Source organism: Schistocerca piceifrons, chromosome X (genome assembly GCF_021461385.2).
Source record: "Schistocerca piceifrons isolate TAMUIC-IGC-003096 chromosome X, iqSchPice1.1, whole genome shotgun sequence".
Taxonomy (NCBI): Eukaryota; Metazoa; Arthropoda; class Insecta; order Orthoptera; family Acrididae; genus Schistocerca; species Schistocerca piceifrons.
In genome coordinates, this window is record NC_060149.1 from 118,227,259 (window position 1) to 118,247,308 (window position 20,050).

The 20,050-nt window shown below is 34.6% G+C and overlaps 1 non-coding gene across 1 annotated transcript; it reads left to right on the plus strand.

The window, feature by feature from the left end:
- Window positions 1-295: 295 nt before the first annotated feature.
- Trnas-uga lies at window positions 296-370 on the plus strand. Its single transcript has one exon. It is a non-coding gene; the product is annotated as a tRNA-Ser (tRNA).
- Window positions 371-20,050: the final 19,680 nt, after the last annotated feature.

The window sequence follows — 20,050 nt, forward strand, 5'->3', positions numbered from 1 at the left end:
GGATTTCCCACATGTCTCGAGTGGATGCCTTAGCACTAGAAGGACCATACCGTCATTTCAAAGGGTGCTTTGCTTTAGTAAAGTTATTTTCTTATAAATTGTTTATTCTACATTTCCCATCTTCTACAACATTTAATAAATACAGTAGATGTACATGAATGAGATTTTCACTCCGCAGCAGAGCGTGCGCGAGACTCTCCTGCGAACCTGGTTCGCAGGAGAGCTTATGTAAAGTTTGGAAGGTAGGACATGAGATACTGGCAGAAGTAAAGCTGTGAGGACGGTGCGTGTGTCGTGCTTGGGTAGCTCAGTTGGTAGAGCACTTGCCCGTGAAAGGCAAAGGTCCCGAGTTCGAGTCTCGGTCCAGCACACAGTTTTAATCTGCCAGGAAGTTTCAGTAGAAGTACATGTCTACCAAGAACTAAACGTTTACGACCTTTCTGAAGAGTTGCACAAGGAACTCCTGCTAGATGGACCACCATCTGACTGTTTGACAGGTATGAATGTGTGAAACATAGCTGTCGCACTTGCCCACTGCTATTGTCGTATACATTTGTGGTAAGTGTACTGCATTCTGCAGACACTTTGATGATGAGAAAGGAAGCTTCATTGCTCAAGTAGCACAGTTTGTGTTGAGTACATTTCAATTGCTTCATAATGGCGTTTCAAAGCCATGGTTTGTATGGTAAACAAATTTTGAAGTATATGATAAGATCCAGCAGTTTTCCGCAACACAATGAGTAGAAATCAATTCACTGATAATTTTTGGTTTATGCGATTTGATGAAAACGACACACGTTCCTAAAGACAAGGATAGATCGCTTTGCACCTGCTATCTCTGCATAGAATCGTTTTATAGCTAATCCCAGGAGAAAATATCACTGTGGATGAGCAACTGTTTCCATGCAAGGCTTAATGCTCTTTCGTCCACAGCTCGTGGTCTCGCGGTCGCGTTCTCGTTTCCTGAGCACGGGGTTCCATGGTTCGATTCCTGGCGGCGTCAGAGATTTTCACCTGCCTCGAGATGACTGGGTGTTTGTGTTGTCCTCATCATTTCATCGTTATTCATGAAAATGGCGAGACTGGGCTGAGCAAAGGTTGGGAATTTGTACAGGTGCTGATAACCGCTCAATTGAGCCCCCCCCCCCCCCCACAAACCAAACATCATCACCATCATCAATGCTCTTTCATTCAATATAGGAGCAATAAACCTGACAAATTTGGAATAAAGTTTTGGCTGCAGTTGATACAAATTCTAGGAATCTGGTGAATGGTTCCTCTTACTTAGGCACAAATGGGCAGTGCCCCTCAGACATTCCTCTTACAGAGCATGTTGTAACACATTTGTTTCCACAGGAAAAATATTACTTGTGACAAATGCCTTGTAGAAAGTTTGAAATGTAAGAATAGAAGCTTGATGGGCATTGTGAAAAGCTCTATAACGGAAATCTCTCAGTCAGCGAAAACTGCTGTAGCACCTCTTGCATACAACTACACTTTATAAGTCCTGTTATATGACTAACATGCTATCAAAGGCAAAGAACAACAATGTGCTTCTTTTGAATCGAATGCATAACTCAGTAACTATCAATTAATGACATCCTGAAAAGTTACCAATGTTTCTTTCAATATATTGGACTTGGCAGCCATTAATGCATGAGAATTCTGCAAGAAATAAACAGGTGAAAAAGTAAGCAGACGTCAGTTTACATACAAGTTCGAAGAAGACCTTCAACATATAAGGCCATGAGGGTATACAATGTGCTTCCTAACACAGTACTGCAACATAGGAACATTCCCAAGACTTGTCAAACTGGAAGATGCAGGGGGAAGAATAGCAGCAAGCATCTATGTACAAAGTGCAGGAAGTATGTTTGTGGACCACATTTAGACAATGCTGAATACATATGTGCTAGGTGTCACAATGCAGCAGGAGGCTTTGAATAAACCAAATCACAGCTAGGAATGCTATGTTAAGTTGTGATTCATGAAGATATGTAAATATTTTAATAAGTTATTCTACAAGTAAAACTAAAGAAAAACGTTCCTGTAAACATAGGTCCACAAATGTTTAGTTACGAAGTTACGCCTAATAAAAGATTTTGCCAGAAATTTAGCAATTTCGCTAATATGAAGACATCACAAAATTATATGAGGTTAAAGTGAAGCACAATTTCTATTTATTTTGTTGTTATTGATCTAGTGAAACTAATAAAACATGTCCCAGACGTGTCTCTGCAGTAGTTTTCCAGAACATCCGGAGAAGCAACGATTATTACACAAGCAAATTTGTTTACTTTCCATTAAGAATGTAGAAACGTTTATGTCATTGTTGGCAACCGTTAGTGAGTTGTTTCAGTCGTTTTTTAAGCCTGAAACGAGTTAGTTTTCTGCAGTATTCAGAGAAAGAACATAATAACAATAGTGTATTTAAGTGAAACCAGACAGTAACTGTCGTAGTTTGTAGATTATTTATGAAATATGGATGCCTTTCAAATTTACGACAGGAGACTACGCCGATATGGTGTTTATTTATGGCAAATGCGATGTAATGCTGCAGCTGCAGTTAACGAATATCGCGTACGTTATCTAACTCGAAGGATTCCAAATGCACGAACCATTAGTGGAGTATTTCGAATGTTACGGGATACAGGTTCTCTACCTAGCGTTCATAACCAGTACGAGGGCTCAATACGTGAATATGATGATGAGGATATTATGGATGCTGTTCACTGTAGCCTGAGTACCAGTACACAATGTATCTATCAACAATTAGGCATTTCACAATCTAAGGTATGGCGTATACTGAAGTACATAAACAAAAACTGCATCATTTACATCTGGGATATCCTGCTCTTCGCTTGGAGCTGTGCAACTGGTTAAATACTAATAGGCAGTTACAGAAATACATTTTATTTACTGATGAGGTACAGTTTACTCGAGACGGTATAAACAACTTACATAACAATCTCATATGGTCTGAAGCAAACCCACCTGCAACAGTGCAACGCAATTTCCAGCAGCGATTTACCATATATGTGTGGTGTGGTGTAATCAACACACACTTTACTGGACCATTCATTTTCCCAGGACGTCTAACTGGCGAGACGTACTTACAATTCCTTCAAGAAGAAATGCCCTGCTTGCTCGAAGGTGTTCCACTTGTTACGCGATTGCAGATGTATGTTCAACACGATAGCGTGTCTCCAAATTTCACCAACGCCGTTACTACACATTTAAATGAAGATTTTCCCCAGAAATGGATTGGTCGTGATGCTACACGTCTGTGGCCGCGCAGGTCGCTCGATTTAACATTAATGAATTTCTGTGTGTGGGGATGGATGAAAGACATAGTTTACGAGGACAAAGTCAATACACGTGTGGCATTACTTGCTCGCAATATGAATGAATAGACGAAATTAAGAACAACCCTGTGAAACTGAAACGATCAACAAAATCTGTTCATACACATGCAGCTAAATGCATTGAACTCGATGGAGACATTTTTGAACACTTATTGAGAATATATAGTAAAACTGTATGTACACTGTATAACTTCCTTAACACTGAGCTTTGGTTTTTCCGGTTTACCATGATTTCACATGTGCTATGGTATTAATAAAAACTGATTATATGACACATTCATACAGTTTCATTTAACGTTATTAGCATCATTTTTCCAAAATTAAATTCTCTATAACTTATGGTAAAAACTTTGTGCAGTTCTCTGGATTTCAGAAAACAAATTGGGTTAAGTAGATAATAAATTAAAAATTTTACAAAATTACTTCTTTACTTCTCTAGATGTTCTGGAAAACTACTGCAGATACATGGCTGGGACATGTTTTATTAGATTCACTAGTTCAATAGCAACAACATAAATGAAAGTCGTGCTTTGCTTCAACTTCGTACAGTTTTATGATGGCGTCATATTAGCGAAGTTGCTAAATTTCAGGCAAAATCTTTTACTAGCCATAACTCCATAACTAAACATTAGCAGACCTATGATTACATGAACTTTTTTCATTAGTTTTAATTGTAGAATAACATATTAAAATATATGCATATCTTTGTGAATCACCCTGTATTGCACTATTCAAAATTTTATGTCGAAACAAGTTTTTGCTGGGGGAAGCTATCCATTTCAGAACTTGCTATCATATGTATTTGGTATGAAGTGTTCATTATACCACACAATGTTTCCCGAAAAATAAAATGACATCCTGGCAACATATATAAATACTACGAAATAAATTGGTATATAGCCAAATTTGTTTACTATTTTAACTAGGAAAATCAAACTGTACCTGTGAAAATGGCAGGTTGGTCCTGGGGGGACCACAATCACCAGTCCTTCTAGTGTTCACCACTACAGCTGTCTGAGCATGCTTCCAGAACTGACCCCGACTTCCATATGTCATACTTCTGTATGTCATACTGTATACGATCCCATCACTTGCAATTCTACATGGATTCCCAACACAGGGTTTCAAGTACACAAAGGTATTCTTTGTTAGTATCACAATCGTTATGTACCACTCGAGACTTGTAATACTTATTTTTAATAATGCCTGAAGAAACAGAATCACTTGAAGCTGTACTAAATTTGTGAGATTCGTTTGCAGCCGTGAAATCTTTCTGACATTAGCTGCGTTAGGTTTGAAGATATTATATATTGATGAGGTATGAAAATTTGTGTCTGACTGCGACTCAGACTGGGATTTCCCACATGTTGCGAGTGGTTTCCTTAACCACTTCAGGTCTCTGACCTTGCTTCCAGAACTGACTCCAACTTCCATATGTCATACTGTCTACGACACCAGTGCTCGCAATTTTGCTTGGATTCCCGCCATTGGGTTTCATTATTACAAGCCTTGATGAGCAAAATGATGATTGTAATACTGCCATTGAATATTTTTGGCTCTTTGAATCGTTTTGGTGGGAATACAAGTAAAGGTAGGAGTGATGCGATTGTAGATAGTATCACATATGAAAGTTTGGGATGGTCCAGGAAGTGTGCTCCGACAGGTGACAACTCGCGATAAGCAGGAAATCTGGGTCCGAGTCCTGGTCTGGCGCAAATTTTCATGTGTCGTCAACAGGTAATAATCATAACAAATGCTGCTAAAATCTGAAAGAGTCTGTAATTACGAATAAATTTCATGAATTTAGTATAGCTGCTAGAGGGTCACCAATGTCTGTTTCTTCAGAAATGGTTAAAAGTAAGTAACAAAATATTAATTTAAAAATTCGATTCCTTGAGATCTTTTGCCAAAGTGTTGCAGTTAGTGGAACCAAGAGGCATACTCGTGAGAAGTCTACTTTAAAGAAGTATACTAAACTTGTACATGAATCATCAGTAGCCAGTTATCTTACAAACTTTTATACAACCTTTCATATTAGTATTTATTTTATTAGTTCTTGGACAAATTGCTATTCTGACATATTTAGATTGTGTTTCAATATTCTAAGTGAGGTGTGCATCCAGCATCAGTTGTACATTAAAAATTGACAAAGGTTTGCTTATTTAAAAAAAGGATACACCTACAAAGCCCAAATCATCTTCATATTTTATCATTTTCGTTGTGGAATTAATATGCAGTGTAGTGCAATATAAACTTATAAAAATACAATGGCGATGTTGATCTTGTTGTCTAGGGAATGATAATTAAAAACAGTACTGCACTTTAATTAAGAAAAATAACAAAATGATTTCTGATATGTTAACCAGCTTTAAATAATGTTTAGTTGAACGTAGGTGCAGCAAATGTAATAAAGTTCCTCAACTACTAATTGTTAAAGTTCAATAATAAAGTTTACTCTCCTTTTTCACATATTCTGAATGTAGACTGGTGATTAAACTCAACTGTGAAGTTAAGCGACTCGAAAATTGCTTGAGACTCAATATTGTAGTTAGTAAACACACTATATAATTAAAATAATGGTTAACACAGCAAGTGTTTACAGTTGAAGTTTTTCGAAGTGACAAATCAACACAAACACAATAAAATACAAGTCTAATAGAAACACGATATAACGATCATAAATATCTATCAGCATTGCAATGTACAAAGTCCCCATTAGCGAACTAGGTTAAAGTTAGACTCAGTGCATAAAACTATTGCGTCCCAGAATAATATTCCAGGCAGATAATAAGCAAAGTTCTTTTTTGGCAAACCAGAGGCAATGCATAATGGTCAAACACCAGACAGAATGCCAGCAAGTGAGAAACACTGATGCAGTAGCTCCAAACATTCGAGCGACTGCAACGTTCTAGATGAGCTGGTACTCAAGGAAGCAAACACAGCAAAATGGAATCATGGCAGCACAGGCAAAACGTCATAGTTTTGACTGCACAAAGTGTCACAAAAAAGCTCAGATGTAATGCAGGAGTAGGTAATCATCGAGTTACTGATTCAGCTGAAAAGAATGTCTGAAAGGTGAAGGTGCGACATCCTCAAGTGACCAAATGCCCTGACGAACTCCGAAAACTAGACCACGTTCGGTCAGCCCCGCTGAAAGATATCATCATCGACACAGGCCAACAAGTACTTATAGCCTGGCTGCCACAGCTTAGCTCTCATTTATTGTCTGTTATAATTTAGTGTTGCAGTAACTAGTACCGACGCAGAACCTGTGATACTCTTGTCTGCAGCCTACTGCAATCTAAGATGCCATCGCCAATTAGATGTTATGAAGTGTGGTGCCGAGAGCTGCTGCTACCTCATCCTCACCATCACTGATGGGAATACTTTGGCGCCTCAGCAGGTCTTACTGACGGACCTTGGCGAGCTGATAAATCATCATCCTTCCAGGGGAATGCAGTCATTTCTGTGGCCAGACTTCCAGCTCGTGGGTTCATCTCTCTCTCCTCTGGTGCCGAGAGCAGCTGCTACCTCATCCTCGCTACCACTGATGGGTATACTTTGGGGTCTTACAACACCATCTACATCTAAATCATACTCCGCAAGCCAACTAATGGTGTGTGGCGGAGGGTACTTTCGGTACCACTATCTGATCCCGCCAACCCTGTTCCACTAGGGAATAGTGTGTGGGAAGAATAATTGTCGGTAAGCCTCTGTTTTGGCTCCAAATTCTCAAATTTTCTCCTTTTGTTCAATACGCGAGATGTATGTGGGGGGAAGTAATATGTTGCTTGACTGCTCCTCAAAAGTGCTGTCCCAAAATTTTAATAGTGAATCTCTCCGTGATGCACAACGTCTCTCTTGTAACATCTGCCAGTGAAGTTTGTTTAGCATCTCCGTAACGCTCTCTCGCCAGCTAAACGATCCCATGACGACACGCGCTGCTCTTCGTTGGATCTTCCCTATCTCCGGTATCAGCCCTACCTGATAGGGATCCATGATAGTTGAACAATACTCAAGAATCTGACGAACAAGCGCCTTATAAGCCACTTCTTTCGTGGATGAGTTACATTTCCTTAAGAATCTTGTGACGAATCTGATTATGGTGTCGGCTTTTCCCACTATCTATTTTATATGCTCGTTACACTTAAGATCGCTCTGAATAGTTACGCCTATATGTTTTACGGCAGACACTGTTTCCAGCTGTTTGTCATCAATAGTGTAGCTGTACAGTAATGGATTTCTTTTCCTGTGTATGTGCAATATATTACATTTATTTACGTTCAGTGTCAACTGCCAGAGTCTGCACCATTCATGAATTCTCTGCAGGTCGTTCTGCAAATTCTTACTATCTTCTGACGTTGCTACTTTGGTATAAACAACTGCATCATCAGCGAATAGCCTTAAAGAGCATCCGATATGTCTTGAGTCCCATCTGCAAGAAAGTCTTGAATCCAATCACAGGTCTGCTCCGATACTCCGTTTCTTTCATTAAACGGCAATGCGGAACGGTGGCAAATGCCTTACAAAAATCAAGGACCACGGCATTAGCCTCAGCGCCGTTGTCCACTGCGCTGTGGATCTCATCGAGGAAAAGAGCCAGCTGTTACGCAGGATCTCTGTTTGTGGAATCCGTGTTGATAGAGGAGCTGTTCATTTTCCAAGAACGTCATAATTCTTTAGCATAAAACATGTTTCATAATTCTACAACAGACTGACGTCAACGATATAGGTCTATAACCGTGTGGATCAGTCTTGTGGCCTATCTTAAAGACGGGAATGACTTGCGCTTCTTTCCAGTCGTTAGGTACCTTTCGTTGCTCAAGCGACCTACGATAAATTGCTGCTAGAAGGGAAGCAAGTTCTTTTGCATAATCTTTATAGAAGCTTACAGGACCTCATGTGGTCCTGCAGCCTCTCCACTACTAAGCGACTGTAGCTGCTTTTGAATCCCGCGATCGGCTATCTCAGTATCTGCCATTTCGACGTTCACACGATGATTGAAAGAAGGGAGAGTGTTACGATCTTCCGCCGTGAAATAACTTCGGAAGACCGAATTCAGTATTTCGGCCTTCTCTTTGTTATTTTCCGTTTCTGTGCCTGTGTGGTCGCTGGGAGAATGAATAGATGATTTAGACCCACTTATTGATTTTACATATGACCAAAATCACTTAGGGTTTTTACTCAGATCGGTCGACAACGTCTTACTTTCGAAATCATTAAACGCTTCCCTCATTACTCTCCTTACGCTCATTTTCCCTTCGTTCAGCTTTTGTTTGTCAGCTACTTCTCTTGAATGTGAGATGAAGTGCTCTCTGTTTACGTAGCGCTTTTCTAACACGGCTATTAAACCATGGTGGATCTTTCCCAACCCTTAAAATCTTACTCAGAACATACTTGTCTAAGGCATATTGAATGATTCCTTTGAATTTTTTAAATTTGTTCTCTACATCTTCGTACTCATCACAGAATATTTGATGCTGACTGCTATTCTGAAACTTGTATCCTGACACCCTCTCTGAGAAAATATATCTTCCTACCTTTTTTAACATTCCTCGTAGGAACCGTCGTAATAGATGCTGTCACTGCCTTATGATCACTCTTACCTTCCTCTAAGTTACTGATTCGGTAAGTTCAGGTATGTTTGTTGCCAGGAGGTCTAAGACTTTACCCTCAGGAGTTGGTTCTCTAACTATCTACTCTAGGTAATTTTCGGACAAAACATCCAGAACAATGCCACACGATTCCCTGTCTCTGGCATCAGTTTGAAGGCATAACACTCTGAATCTATACGTGGCAAGTTGATATCACTGCCTATTACAATTGCATGGTCAGGAAAATTACCAATGTCTGAAGGGCTCTTCAACTACAGATCCTGACTCAGGTGGTCTATAAAAGCATCCGATCACCATTTTTGATCGTTCCTTGATACTCAGTTTCACCAAGATTAATTCACATTCGGAAACCGTGATAACGTCGCTAGATTTTATCGAATTTTTTTCTGTAATAAACATGTCGCCACCATCCTTACGATAAATATTCCACTCTGAACTTAGTATTACGTTGTCATTGACGTCTGGCTTCAACCAGCTTTCTGTTCCCAATACTATCTCTGCATTATAACCTTAAAAAAGCAATACTAATTCTGGGGCCTCTACACGCTGTGCTGATGGACCTAGGAGAGCTGAACAGTCACCTTCATTGTAGGAGAATTCAGCAACTGCTGCCCCATGATTTGCAGCTATGAACAGACTCCAGCTCGTGGTCTGGTCTCTCGTAGAGAGGCTGTGATGTGACTCTTCATGACTACAGCCACTTTGAACTGAACTGCTGGGTACTTTTCTGACGCACAGTCTATGATATCAGCAACAGTGCCCTAGGAATTCAGTGGGAAGAGCTGCAGGCATCGAAGCAGAACTGGCTGTGCTTGCAGTGCTATTGTGTCAGCAATCATCGCTGACTTAGTGGCTACTATGTGAGCTTCTCCACTGCTGTGCTGACAGAGGGGTGGTGCCCATGTCCACAAATATTAGCCATTGACAACTCTGCTGGCTGCCTGTCTGCCACCAATCTGAGAAAAGATGGTGCTGTACTAATTGTTAACAAATCTTTAAACTGACAGTAATGTTTCTTCAACACTTTCGGGCATTTGACAGATCCTCACTAGTGCATCCGACAGGCCTTACTGATGTAATTAACTGCCAGTATATTGATAAAAAAGTGCAGTAATGTTATTTGATTTCAGCAAGTGGCTGCCAGCAGCAGAAATGTCTACACCTGGTTCCACTTCTGTATGTCAGTAGATATAGTTTCTGGTTTAGGACTCAATTCCCAAGAAAATGGTTTTCCATATCCATTTCCCTGGAAACTGATCCATAAATCCCAAATAATATCTACTCAAAGTTAGTTCATTTAGACAAAAACCTTTCAAGCATAAAATCTAGATATAAAACTTTCACATCATCTCCTCTTTTTCACCCCTTTTTGTGCTCTTGAAGATGTGGATAAGAAATTGGAAAAACTCAGATGCAATAACTTTTCATTTCTCTCTCTCTCATTTAATCACTTAAAAATTTATATCAAAAATATTTTTTCATTGTATATGGGTTTATTCAAAGTTTTGGAAGAGTTAGGAAACTTTAACATTAAATATATTTTGTTATTTGATAAATCTGTGAAAATGTTAATTATAACATACACATTCTATAATGAGAATTACAATAAAACATTTTTTTAAATTTCAGTGATGTTATAAGTTTAAAAGATGCTTATGGTGGCCACGAATATAGACTTGGAGTCAAATAACATATCACTTATTACTTTCGCCAAAGGAAAACATAAATATTAAAAGTGGATTTTAAAAAATTAAGAATATATTACATGTAAAATAATTTGAAGCTTCTGACTCAGTTCCCAAGAAAATGAAAAATGGCAAAATGTGTTGTGTTAATGTTTTCAACATCAACACAAGCTTTCTTATTTTTCTTTTTGTGGTAATTCCTTGTAAGACGATCCTGTTTATGGAATGTATTCCTTAATTGCTAACTGTAATACAAGAACTAGTTTTAGGCTCCAAGCAGATCCGACAGACTGATATTCAGGCATTTTATGCATATTTATAACATTTAATCAAATCACTTTGAATCATGATTATATAGTTATGTGCTTGAAATTTAATTTGCAGTTTTTGAACTCTCATATTTTCATCTTATAATCACAACAAAGTATAAAATTTTATTGCAACCCATTATGTAGTTTTCAGCTTTCTTTCACTATTTTCATAATTTCTTGTTTTTATATATTCAAAAAGGAATGTGGATCAAGCAACTTTTGATTATAGATACGTGCATGCGGATGCACTGAACAAGTGGCCACAATTTGATCTGTATTAGTTGCATTTCGAAAAAACCAAAAGAAAGTCTGTTGTTGTCAATAGCAACATTGAGGTCCAAATAATTATATGAACGATCGTTATTGGTAATTCATAAGTGAAGAAACTTTTTCCTTAAAAAGAGCAAAAACATGTTTAAAACCTAGAATAGAGTAGAATGGCATGTTCTATGAAATTGCATCTTACTTACTTTTGTTAAAACTATAAAATTAATTAAATCAACATTATCTAATATGATACTAGTGGATATACAGGTAATAAATTTTGTGGTGTATATAGGAAAGAATGTATCAATTACTAAATATTTGAAAAAAAATTTAAATCTGCTTTTAAAAATTTTAAAATATTTGTAGGTAAAGACATGTACAACTTGAAATTTGATGGCATTAAACATTATTTAGATTGCTCTGTTGATGATGAAAGGAATTTAATGCTAAAGAAATATTAATTAAACATTGATGAAACATAAAACACATTATGTGACAATCTTCGAACACCTGAAAAATATATTCAGTCACTTATTGTCGCTCAAGAACTTACAACTAATGTTAGCATCAGGATAATTGATAAAATTGCGTTAGGTAACCTCAGTGATGATGAAATAAGACAAGCAATAAAATATTGTTAGTCAATTTATCCTAACACAGAAAAGATTTTGAACAACATTGATGGATAGGAAGGGGCAAGTATGCAATTTAACTAAAGAAATTATTAGGGATAAAATTAAATGTGTATTTTAGTCTGTCACATGTGATATTTATAAACAATAAAAATTTCATCATGATTCACATTAAATAAATAATTGAAAAAATTATAGGTCAGTTGATTTATGAATGTAGATATATTATCGTCATCAGGATAACAAAAATATAGAAAAGGTGAGAGTGCAAGGTGAGAATGCATCCATTTTATGTTAATAAATTCTTATAAAATATTTTTCTATTAATTTATCCAAGTATTATATGAATTGCCAAATCCTAACCTTTTAAATTTTATTTTATCCTCTTTTGTTTCAATCTCTACATCCAGAAATTTTGTTCTTGAAGTAATTGCTAATAACAATTTCCTTTTTAATCTTTCAGGTTGTAAGTAACTGATTCCGAATATATAACATACTATATTTCAAAATTTTCTGTAAACCAGTTTGTCAAAAATTCTTTTCAGTTTGCTTAACCCTTATTTTAAATTTGAGTTTATAATCGTTAGATACAATTTTAATCTGATTTTAATTAGATTTATTTACATCTTTTAGTTTCATTATTAGAATTAAAACTTTATTATTACAATAGTCATGATTCAATTTTACAGCAAAATCAAACCAACTGTAATAATCTTGAACAGAAAATTTTTCCACATTTGTTCTTTTAGTGTCTTATGGAATATGTCAACAACAGATATTTTTAACTTAGAAATATTCAGTAATGTTAATGTTATATTTTTTCATAAGATCTTGAAAATCTTCTTTAAGGAAAGCTTTTCCACTAGCTGTCGTTAGATCTCTCATAGTTTTTGTTACCAACATTTCTTCAAAACCTCCTGAAACATTTATACCTGTTTTATCTTTAACTGCAATAGTGCAGGTGAATTCTAAAAAAGTAACATCAGCTATAATTATCACATATTTGTATACATTATTTATTTTTGATGTTCCTTATAATTTACCAGTATCCATTTCTACTAAATCTGCTACAATAATTGTCTAACTCAAGTGACAGAACATTTTTTGTACTAAACATTTCCTTATTGACATATGTAAGTTATTAATTATTTTGTCACCGACGTATAAAATTTTTTTGATAGATTTACAATTTTAAGTTCTACATCCCCCACAAATTCCTTCAATCCTCTGACTTCCATTTTTAGTTATTTTTCTTTGATGGTGAGTTGAAGAAAGTTCTTGCACTTGAAACACAAGATATGATAGTTCTTAAGGACTGGGGATGAATTTTGATCACACATTTATATAGATTACGTCTGACAAAATAACTTGTTTTAGATCAGATGCTACAGTTCAACTGTATTTTTAATGTTACTGTTAAAAAATTTCATTTATTCACTATTATTGATTGTGTCTTAATATTTACTTCATACTGAGTATAATTTCACTTAATGTAATATCAAAATTAATAAATGTTAAATCCTTGGTTGTATTTTTACCAGTGACAAATATTTATTCAGCATAAAATCATACTAAAAATTATATATCTCTTGCTCATCTCCTAACAGAAATGAAGATTTAGTTTTTTGATTAAAATCTGACATTTTTCTAGTACACCAACCAAATCTTTTGCACAAATTTCTAATTCTCTTTTCAATTTATTAATCTCTCCACAAAGATATGTTACAATGATGTAATTATCATTATGAAGCTGATGAATTTTTTCGTTAAGATGAGTTTTAGTGAAATAACTACTGAATTGCGTTAGAATACTTTTGTCTTCAGATTTTGGAAAGAGATTATAAAATTCACTTTCTAAGTTCCTTTTGTTAACTGCATCTGTTTTGTCAGCTGGACAATTTACATCTGTTAATGTTCTGCTGGTGAATACAATATAAATTTTTGTTACTTGAAGAATGGACTCAGTTCGATACAAAACTGTAGAACTAAATTTTTTGATTGCATCGTCTTTTAATCTCATTTCCTTATTCTCTTAATTTTATTTTATAACGCTTTGCAAGTTTATTATATCTCCTAAAATGTAAATCAATTAGATTCAAAATATCGTTAAACTTATAATTATTTACCAGCAGCTGTACCACAAATAAACTGAAATGAGGACATGTGAGTTCCAATGATCTTGTAATCCTTCAATATTTTAATATAATTTATTTGCACCTAAATATTTAATCAGGAGTTTCTGAAAGTTAATGCTGGTGGGGAATGGTTAACGGGAAGATTGTGTTGGCATAATATTAGTGTTCAAACAACATTAATTTTTTCTTAACAAAAACAGACATAAATTATGGTAAACAAGTTATTGATTGAATGTCGTAAACAATTAACATGTGGTTTAAGACTACACAGGGCAAGGATCCTAGGTTGGCAAAGATGGTTTAACTCTGGCCCTAAAGTGTGGATAACGCAATCTGAATTTATCTGACACTGAGGAGACTTTGATTGATCAAATCTACTGAAGTTTCTCTATATAGCTGCAGCTGAGAGCAAGTGGTGATTGAGATCTGTACGCCCCGACAATGCCTGGGCAGCATTACGCTACCTTGTTTGCTCGCTGCAACGATGTAAACTGCAGCTGGCGAGATGTGTGCGGTGGAGATGAGGCGTGAAGGTTGCACCTGTGAATCTATCGTGGTCACGAAAGAAATGGAAAAATCTCACTGTCTAGGGATCACGCAAACAGATCGCAATTTACTCTCTATCAGAGCCCTGAAATGACAGTAGATTTCAGTGTGTGACACACCCATTCTCTGGTTGTACCAAGGACCAATTTGGCTCACTTATACGACAGAGCACACAAGGATATCAAACGTCAAGACCGATAAATCAAAAACGAATAAGTGTACCCTCGGCAAATGAGCAGTCTGAGACTTTTGAAGTCACGCTGTTGGTAGAGTAAGATCTTCACCACAGGCCCCACAGTATAAACTACTCGCAAGTGAAGTCAGTCTCAAGACAAGTATCATGTACCAAATACACATGCCAGAGCCTCGACTAGAAATGCTTACCAGACCAAAGTCCTGCACCAGACCCAAGAAAAAAAATCCGCTTTCCCGCAAAGTGCACGAAAGCTACCGCCATCACCACATCTTGAGCCAATCACAGGGCTCCAGAGGCTCTAAAGCTCCCCTCCCACACGACAGCACAAACTCATGCCAAACCAGTGCAAGAGTTAAGAAACCTGCATCTCTGGAAAAAAGAGAATCTGCCAATTATAATCTTTCTTTAGTTTTCACAGAGGTGGAAGCGACGATTTTCTCTGGTGTCATGTCACTTCCCATGGAAACAAGCGCACAGATACAATCTTAAAGATCTTTATGTAAATCGCCTGTGCCTTGGAGCTTGTGAGTCCCAGTTATGAGGTGTAATAAAGATTCTATCTAAAAACAATTTCTCAGATACCGGATTTTTCTTATACAACCAAGACGGCCTGGGGGAGTGACTCACTGGCCTATTTGCACTTTCGGCAAATATGAAATCTTGTGAATTTGTATTGCATGTGGCTCTGCACACAATGCCCGGTTTATGACTCCACTGTGTAGACGCAGTCCTTCTGACTGTCACCCCACCCCAGGCCTTCTGCTGGGGCAACGGCAGGTATCACTGCATTGTTCTGCTGGAGAGCTGTGTAGATTAGGAGCTGTCCTGTCTGCCCTGTCTGCCCTGTATGGCGGTGGGCCTGTCGAACAAGATTTAGTAAGGGATGAGCTCGCCCCCAATTCCTTTCAACTCCCAACATGCCGTTTCTACGAGCTAATAATCATAAAAATACCTCATGTTTTTGTCACACTACCAGGCTCCAAACACATCTGCTCAGGCTGTTAACTTTCTAGAGTCTCGTTCAAGGTGCATAAGGTTGTAATAAAATCGTTAATAATTTTCCATATGTGGAAAATATGTCAGAGAGCTACTTGTCCTCTCTCAATTTTGCCATATTGCAACCAACTGAATCAAATACAATATTTGTATTCTTTAATAATAACAAATCCAATATTTGCATATATGATTTGAAGTACCTATCGATTGTTCGTACAAAACCCTTCGGTTTATTATGAAATTTACCAATCATAAAAAACCAAAAAAATTTTTAGTTTTAAACTGACTACATTTTCTAGTTCAAAATTTGATAATGCTCTATAATATTTCTGATTTATCTTTTCGAATTTTTAATTCCTTTATTTTCATTTCTGTTGTTAAATTATGTCTTTTTTGTTCTTCTAATTCAGCATTAATTTTTGTATCATTAGCTGATTTAGCAAAGGCTGCTGTTCCGCCAGATAATGAATTAACAGCTATTAATTCTACTGATAAAATAGGTAAAAAAACCTCCAAGGCGGCTTTTTTCATTAATTATCGAATTTTTTTGTGTAACTGACATATCTAATGTAATAAGTAAATTTCCACCAGTATTTTACCTGTCTTTCGTTTTTGAGCAACAGTTACAAAATTATCAATTCTATTTGATTGTTCATTATTGAGTTTAATTTTGATTGATTAAGCTTTTGGTTGTCCTAATCTCCTTTTATTTCCATACATTACTGCTCTAAATGCTCTTCCAGCTAATTTTTCTCACAATGATGCATTGTTTCTTTTGTGATTTTATGGAGTTGTTTATCTGCTTCATGCCTAGATTCTAAAAATTCGTTTTTTGTATCAAATATTATTTTTTTTATATGCTCCACGTAACAGATTTATAACCTGACCTACTCTAGCTAATATCTTTTCAAGTTCAGTTCCTTGACCACAATAATGATAGCAAGGAAGATGCATTTAAATACTAATTTATTAATTAACATGGTCTGCTAAACCATTATCATATTTCTGACATTTACAAAATGCATGCTTAAATTGTTCAAAATTTAATTAAATTATGGATACCCTTTGGACTGTTGATAATAAAATCATTTGGCTTCCTAGTTAACATTTAAGACATACCAAAATTATAATTATGTTAATTCTTATTTTCACCTAATCCTTCATAATAAGTTATCATTAATCTGTCAATTACATTTCTTACATAATTCATGCACACATATTCTACTAGTTTTACTGAGTAGATTTTTGTTAATCTTTCACCTTTTAAATTATCATAATAAGAATCAGCTGCTAAAGTTGGAAAATGAACCAAGAATTTCGGTTACGATATTATTGTGTTAATACCTTTACTTGACTTTATTTTATTTGCATCTTTTCTGAATATAGTACTCCTGAATCAAACAATATATTTGTATATTTTGAAAAATGAACAAACCCAAATTTTGAAACTGTATCTTCTACCATAGTATATGTTATAGTTAAAAGATTCATTAATCCATCTCTAACAATGTATTCTCTTTAGTCAATAATTTATTTATGTACATGAAATTTAACAGGTAAGTTTCCAATATTCTTAAACATATTAACAGCTCTTACTTAAAAAAGTGTACCTTCTCTATTGTTAACAAATTTCAACATTTGTTACTTATTTTCATATTTACACTTTATTCCTTTCATTTTTTCTTCATATTAATTTTCCTCTTGTAATTCTGATTTGCTTAATATAGAATCAGTTGGTGGTACATCTTTAAATTTTCATAAATACTGACAAGCATAAGATTCGCTGCAATAAGTAATAACTTTGTTTTTGCTTCTTCATTTTGTTCAATAGTTTTTGAGATGTTATCACTTTATCTTGACTTCCTTATTTGTCTTTTTGTGTTATATCGAAAACAGGTTGATGTTCTTTTTTAAAATTCTCATATTCTGTTCTCTGTTGTTTTTCTATTTTTTAAATTGTTCTTTTGATTATCTAACAGTTTCTATTTCATGTAAATTATTTAACAACTTCAAAACAGAATGACGTAATTATCAGTTTGTATTTTGGTAACATTTAATTACAATATAAAAATTAGTAAAATATTATTTTAATATCTGGATACATGTATAAGAAGTTTAACATTTATGTCTAATGGTCATGTTTAATGGTTATGTTCAACACATATGTTTAAAGTTCAACATTTATGTTTCTATTTAAGATTCACTTCTAATGTATATCCTTAAAAAAGTTATTTCTTAAATTTTAGTTTCAAAATAAAGTCCTAAAAATTAACATTAAATTATGTTAATAGATTTTTAATGTCCCTTTTGGAAGGTCATTTAATTAAGATGGAAAATTAGTTCCTTCTGTGGAAATTTGTTTCCTTAATTTGATATTTTCGAACATTAATTTTTCTAGTTGTATCTGTTGTAAGAAATTCGAAGTCTCTCTCATTCCAACATTTACCCTTTTCCCTAAAATCATTAAAAATTAAATCTCCACCAACAAACTCATTTGTAAATATGACTTAAACTTCTCTCATTTTGTCTTAATGTATTTGAAAAATTGAGATTATCTTTGATCAATTCTGTAGCTATTTTTGAATATGTTTAATATAAATAAAAGCAGTCTATTCTTTTTTGTCTGTTTCTGGTAAAATAATTTTTCATTCCATCGTTATTTTCAAGAATGAAATCACGAAACAAAACAACTGTATAATTTCGGCCGTTATCTGATGGTGCAATTTCAGTTTCTTTTTAATAAGAGTAACAGCAGGCTGTTTAAAATTTACACATTTCTATAAATTGTAGGTAATTTGTTTTAGAATAAAAATAAAAATAATTGATATTGTCTTATAGCTAAAATATAATTAGTCATCTTTTTTATTTTATTTTTCCAATTCTGTTTAGAACAATTTATTTGCATTAAACTGAATTAGGTATAGGTTTTATATGTTTGTTTTAAGATTTCTTCTTCTAAATTTTTATTCCTGGATCCCAATCATTTTTCAATTGACTTAGTAACAATTAGTTCTAAATGAGTCAGTTATTTCAATTAAGTGGTAATTCACCAGTTCCCAAGGAAAGGTTAACTGTACCCATAAGTTATGGTTATAAAAATATTGCACTCATTAATATTATTCAACATTGTTAATTCCAAATATTATGTCAAACAATATTCAACTGTATTATTCAACATTGTTAATTCCAAATATTATGTCAAACAATATTCAGCTGTATTATGATCGAGGAACAGTAAGAAATCTTGTAGGTCAATGTAGTTTAAAAGCAGCTGAAAAATTTAGTAACACAAATTATTTGATATATGTACTAAAGCAGATGAAAATTTAAATATATTTACTATTGAGAGTAATATTAAATTTTTTATGGACTTGAAAGGCACTAGTCAAATTGTGTTACCATTTACTAATCAAATTAATGAAGTTAGTAAAATAATTATTAGATATTACATTAGAAAACTGTACCATATGATTTAAAATTTCAATTTAGCTGATGCAATCTTTGCAAAATGGTGTTTATTGTGACCATGAAACTAGTAACATATACGCCCAATGTCAAATTATGTGTACCCATAAATATGAGACAATTCATCCTTCATTTGTTACAATTCATGTTATAATTCATAACTTAGAAGTAAAAATTAATGATGAAAAAGATGTTTTGATTGACTTCAATAATTGTAACTGTTATTTTATGATTGAGTAAATAAATTTTAATCTTTATAAATAAACAGGATTTCAAGGTATCAGTTTTATTGTTTTGCAGTGCATGAGAAAAATCATAATAATATAAATTTTCCTGATAAGAAAGTAGACATTAACATTCATATTAGTGATGAGTGCTTCTATTCAAATCATATTCAACTGTACATAAATTTTAAAATTATTACAGTTGATGAAACAGATAATCCAACATATGATGGAGGATCTAAGGAGAAATTAACTAATACCAATGTAACAAAACCATCGGATTTTTTAACTATCAAGGAAGGTAATAATGATTTATCTAGGCTAGGACATCCTTTTATTTCAACATCAGTTTCATTACATTTAACTCTATCTCTTGCTGATGAAATGTGCGTGTTAGGACATACTTAATAATGATAAAATAAGGAGCATAAAATGGAGTATTATATTCACTTGAGATTTTTGTTGGATTTTTAAATATTTTAAAGAAGTAATATGGGAAGGAGGCTTAGATGTAATTTTTACATGGAGTTCAAGTTCAAATGACATTATATTCCGATTGCCTCATTTTAATGATGCTAGAGTCCGAATAAAACTTACAAAATCAAAAGAATAT